The sequence below is a fragment of the Pinus tabuliformis genome, chromosome 7, assembly GCF_031772625.1.
Source record: "Pinus tabuliformis cultivar Carrire ecotype Pingquan chromosome 7, CPIR1, whole genome shotgun sequence".
Taxonomy (NCBI): Eukaryota; Viridiplantae; Streptophyta; class Pinopsida; order Pinales; family Pinaceae; genus Pinus; species Pinus tabuliformis.
In genome coordinates, this window is record NC_142293.1 from 1,479,499,088 (window position 1) to 1,479,505,295 (window position 6,208).

Consider the following 6,208-nt stretch of genomic DNA (forward strand, 5'->3'; position numbering starts at 1 on the left):
GAAGACATAGCTAAGGCCGAAGTAGTTACTGAGGAGCAAGTGATTGCTCAATCGCAGTACCTTGACTTAGTTTATACTCAGTCAGGTACGTTACACGAAAAGATCCCAGATCTTCCAAAGTCAAATCAAATCGCTGCAGCTCCTTCGGGATCTCATGCCGCTGATGGCATGATTGGTTCGGTTAACACTAAAAGCAAGAAGAAATCCTCTAAGAATTCTTCTCCTATTATAACCTTGCCTGATTCCCCGACAGGAGATTCTTCTGCTGAACTCTCTGCCGACATTCACGCTGTAGAGTCATCTACAGCTAAATCAAAATCCGGTGGGAAGAAGAAAGGGAAGAAGAAGAATAAAGCAGACAAAACTCCAAAGGAGAAAACTGAAAAAGCGGAATCCAATGACAAAAAGCGCAAACCTCGTTATCCATGTCTCATTTGTGAAGAAGATCACTTTACAAGAGACTGCCCTCATCGAGCAGAGGTTGCGAAGATCGTCAAAGGTTCCCAAATTCCTGTTGTCTTGAAGGATCCATTTCCCAAAGATAGCAAAACGATAGGTTCTTCCTCGAGTGCCAATCAAGAACCCATTTTGATGATGTCCCATGTAAGGATTGCGACTTGATCGCAAGATTATGGTAGTAAAAGTCCTGTTGATGGTAAAGAAGCAGAATCTTCTCATTCTAATCCATCAACCTCAGCTCCCGGTTCCGATCCACTACAGATCGAGAAGCCTAACCCAGACTTAGTAATCAAACCGCCCGCCAAGGGTGTACTTCGAAGGTCTGCTTTCAATCCACATACGAGAGCGGCTCAGAATTACAACATTGTTGAGGACTTAGCTGCTTCACCCTCAGTAATGTCGGCTTTGGAAGCGCTGCAATCATGCCCAGCACAACGCAAATTATTTTTGTCGGCTATAGGAGCTGTTGATGTTCAGGACCCGAACCTAATAATATTTGATCTAGAAAATAGTACACCGCGTTTGCCTCACCAAATGGCTTTCCAGATCCCAGTGATAGTCAAAAACAGGCCTATTCATCGGACTGTAATTGATGAGGGAGCTTCAACGTGTGTTATGTCGATACAGTGTTGGAGATCGCTTGGTTCTCCTTCACTAAATCAATCCCCGACAATTCTTAAGGCCTTTGATGGCCGTGGGTTTCATCCTTTTGGCATTCTACAGGATTTTCCTATAGGGGTTGAAGGAAAAACCGTTAGTCTAGATGTGGAGGTGGTTGATGCCCCTCTAGACTACAACCTTCTCTTGGGTCGAAGTTGGTCTTATGCTATGACAGCGATCGTTTCGTCGGTCTTCCGAGTAATAAAGTTTCCACATAATGGAAAGATCGTAACAATAGACCAGCTGGCCTACTTTTCATCCGACCCAATCTCTTCAGAGAGTATTCAGCATGTCGGTAAAACGACTATCCCATATAAGGATGTTGGAGTAGGATTAGTTAAAGATGCCGGTTTACTGGGAACTTTTCCTTTTCCTCCACTCAACGCATCATCTTCATTTGCAACCATTCATATGATTACATCAGACACTATTTATTATGACGATCCTTGGATCGTTCCTTCTGAATCTGAAATAGACTCATTTGGTAATTCTATGCCTTTGAGTCCATATGAAATTGCCTATGAAGCCGTGCAATCTTTTACCGACCCGTGTTCAACCAAAATCGACCAAATGAATGTGGTCCGTGGGGAATCACTTTTCACATCAACCTCGGAGATAATAGCATTTCCCGAAGTTGTGTCATCTGACGAGCAACTTCGTGAAGTCCTGTGTCTAGATGATTTACCATGGGAGGATCTCCATCATAGATCTTCGTTTTTACCCGAGGATGATCGTTTTGAAAATGATTTCTCATCAATTTTTACAGCTGAATATGTCAAGGAAGCTCAGAATCCCATGAAACATCCTGATTCAGAGCTGAATTTAGGGAACATCTCTCGAACTATTCCCATTGACATTTCAGTTAAGCCCAGAATTGTTGAAAACATTGATATAGGTGCCTCATGTACAGATGACAAGATTCAGACATACAAGGCCCTATTTCAAGAATTTCGCGACGTGTTTGCCTGGTCTTATGAGGAAATGCCAGGAATTGATCCCGCGATTGTTGTTCATGAGATCAAGACTTACCCGGATGCTAAACCCGTCCGTCAACGTTTGCTTCAGATTCACCCACCAAAAGCTGTTGCAATTAAAGCAGAAGTTGAAAAACTGTTGAAAGAAGGTTTCATTTATCCGATCCCGTTAACGGATTGGGTATCGAATATTGTTCTGGTTAACAAAAAACAGGGAACAATAAGAATATGCATCGATTATAAGGACATTAATCGAGCTTGTCCAAAGGACAACTACCCAACACCCTATATCGATCAAATCATTGATGATTGTGCCGGCAGTGAAATATTTTCCTTTATGGACGGTTTTTCCGGTTACAATCAAATCAATATTCTACCTGCCGATCAACCAAAAACGGCTTTCATTTGTCCATGGGGGACATTTTCTTATTGCAAATTGCCTTTTGGGCTAAATAATACCAGAGCAACTTTTCAAAGGGCGATGTCTTATGCGTTTCATGACATCAAACACATTGTGCAACCGTATCTCGATGATTTGCCCACTCATTCATTACATCGAGTTGACCACCTTGTCCATTTACGAGCAATCTTCATGAGGTGTAGGCATTATCGTATTCAGTTGAACCCACACAAATGTGTATTTTGTATAGAAGTGGGTCGATTACTAGGATTTGTAGTTTCGAAAGCCGACATTCGCGTCGATCCCTCGAAGGTAGAAGCTATCATCAAATTGCCTCCTCCTTCGAGTCTTCGCCAACTCCAAAGTTTGCAGGGGAAAGAAAACTTTTTACGACGATTCATTCCTAACTACGCCGAGGTTACAAAGGGTTTTACAAGGTTGTTGAAACAGAACGCTCAATTCTCTTGGGATGAGATAGCTCAGAAATCTTTTGATGCACTCAAATACGAGTTGACCCATGCACCGTTGTTGCATCCTCCCAACTACAACCAGGATTACTTTTTGTACCTCGCCGCCTCCCTTTCCACCATTGGAATGGTCTTAGTTCAGGAAGATGAATTCGGAACGGAACATGTGATATATTACCTTAGTCGGACGTTAAATCCAACTGAGCTAAAATATTCACATGTGGAGAAATTGGCATTGGCAGCCGTTCAAGCTGTCTAACGTTTTCGTCACTACATTTTACTTCGTAAAACTACAGTCATTTCGGATTGCAACCCTATGATCTACATTTTGACCAAACAATTGCTAGGGGGCAAGTACTCTAAATGGATTGTTATCCTGCAAGAGTTCGACTTGGAGTTTGAGAAATCCAAGTCTAAGAAATCTTTAGTTTTTGTAGAGTTAATGTGTGACTTCTCGCGTGCTGACACGGAAACTGTGGCAGAAGAGCCAATTGCGGACGAATCTTTGTTTCTAATCAGCACTTTAGATCTGTGGTATGGGGATAACATCGTCTATCTCCAGACCCAATCCTTTCGGCCCGAAGTTTCAAAGTCGGAACGTCGGAAAATTCGCTTCCAGTCCCAACAATACAAAATTATTGGAGATATTCTTTATCGCCGTGGGGCGGACTCTATCTTTCGACGTTGTTTAACTCACGAAGAGGCTGAGAGGGTTCTAAATGACTGTCACTCTGGAGCATGTGGCGGTCATATGTCTGGGTATGCCACAGCCCAAAAGATATTGCGCGCTGGCTACTTCTGGCCGTCCTTGTTTAAAGATTGTATTACTGCGGTCCGAAAATGCCACAACTGTCAAGTGTTTGATCGAAAGATGCGCGCTCCACCTGCTCCTCTCCACCCTATAATTGCCGTTTGTCCTTTTGCCAAATGGGGTATCTATTTTATTACATGTAACCCTCACTCAACCGGGGGGCATGCGTATATCATCCTTGCGGTAGATTATTTTACTAAGTGGGCCGAGGCGATGCCTACATTCGAGGCAGACGGCAAGACAACTGCAATTTTCGTGTTCAATCATATAATTGCTAGGTTTGGTGTCCCACAAGCGATAATCACTGACCATGGGCGCCATTTTCGAAACGTTATGATGACAAAACTTACGGGCCAGCTTGGTTTGCGTCACGATAGTTCAACTCCTTATTATCCACAAGCAAATGGTCTGGTTGAGTCCATCAACAAAGTTTTAGTTATCATGATCTGACGAATCATTGGTATTCATCGGTCGAATTGGCACAACATGTTATTTTCAGCGCTTTGGGCGTACCGAACCTCAGTGAAAACATCAATAGGGTTCACTCCTTTCCAACTAGTTTATGGTTTGGAAGCTGTGCTACCCATTGAATGCGAAATCCCATCACTGCAAATGGCCATCGAGTTACTTCCAACTACTTCCGAAGAGGAGAAGCGTTTATTATACTTAGCTCAATTAGATGAGAATCGACGTGATGCTGCATTGGCGATCGAGACTCACGCAAAACGTATGAAAGCTCAGTATGATCGAAATGTGACCCCTCGAAATTTTTCGGAAGGAGTCCTAGTGTTATTATATGATCAAGCTAATGATAAATTAGGTGCTGGAAAATTCGTTCCTATGTGGCATGGGCCCTATATTGTCAAGCGAAAGCTAGCAAAAGGGGCCTATGAGTTGGTAGACTTTGACAGGGACTCTTTGGGTAAACCCAGAAATGGACTTTACCTAAAGAGGTATTATGCTTAAAAGATGGGTATGGAGATTTTTAGTTAGGTTAGTTTTTCTTTCTAGCTAGTGTGTTTGTTAGTTTAGACAGTGTGCTTAGCCTAGAGAGTGTGTTTTTTCGTCGTTATTCTAGCTTATCTTGGTTTTACTCTTGATGATGCAGATGTCGATGCCTCTCCAAACATATATTGGTTTCGTTGATGGTGCTTGTCGTAGTACACGGAATATCTCTTCCGCAGCTTGGGTTATCTATTCGCCCTCTGACGAGTTAGTATCTATGCATGGGGTGAGCCTCGGTCAAACAACAAACAACATTGCAGAATACAGTGCAGTGATTGAGTTATTGTCTGAATCTATTTCATTTGGGATTCAGAGTTTGATAGTGAGGTTAGATTCTGAACTCATTGTATTACAGCTTAATAGAGTGTATGCCATTAGAAATCCAGTGTTATTAAGGTTATTTTTGAGAGTGCATCTCTTGGAACGTGAGTTTGATTACATTGAATATCAACATATTCCAAGGTCTTTAAATACATTAGCAGATGCAATTGCTTCTCGAGTGTTAAATAAACATTTGCGATAATCATACATGTAAATTTAAAATCATTCCATAACATGATTTACAAGATAAACCGGTAATAATGATATATATATATATATATATATATATATATATATATATATATATATATATAGGAGTGTGTCAAAAAATACATCATCTTCGATCATAGGTTGAAAAACACCTTATGATCGGCAAAAATGATAAGTACAAAAAACCAAAATGTCACATGTGTCTACAAAAACGACCATCCAATCACTGGTGATGATCTCTATATGACACCACTACACGGGCCACCCTACACAAGAACCTCCTAAAAGGTCCTGGGACCCCAACTACATAGCGCTAAAGCCTGATTGGAATATCATCTATTGTAGTCTCTGGTATGTCTGCTGTAAGACGCTCTAGGTCAGTTTACAACTCAGCCAAAGTCTCTGTGGCCTCGTCCTGTGGGGCCGGCGCCGCTGCAACTGGTAGTCTCCTCTCGTAAGGCCGGAGATTGGCTGGACGTCGTGGACCTACATCTGCATTTTGAAAATTATTACTATCAATTTTGAGACGATATAAAACAAACAAAAAAATAGATAGTTTAAAAAACTTGTGGAAAATGAAGTTACCTGTATCATCCCATTGTTCTCCCGGTGGAAGAACCATGTCCGGATCTCCACGAAAATCAACTCCAGCATAAGGGAAATCCTGTATAGAAAAGACCTGGTCCTCTAACCAGTGAAAGTACTCCGGAGTAAATCGGACAACCTCTGTTCCCTCATCAGGATGACAGGCCATAACCGCAACCCATCGCATCAATTTGGGCTCTCGAGGAAGCCCAACACCAACAGTGAGCTGCTGTGGGATCAACATCGGAACCCTCTCTAAGCCAAAACTCACAACTAAAGGCCCATAACCAAAAGTCTTTAGCTGTCCGTTTTTGGC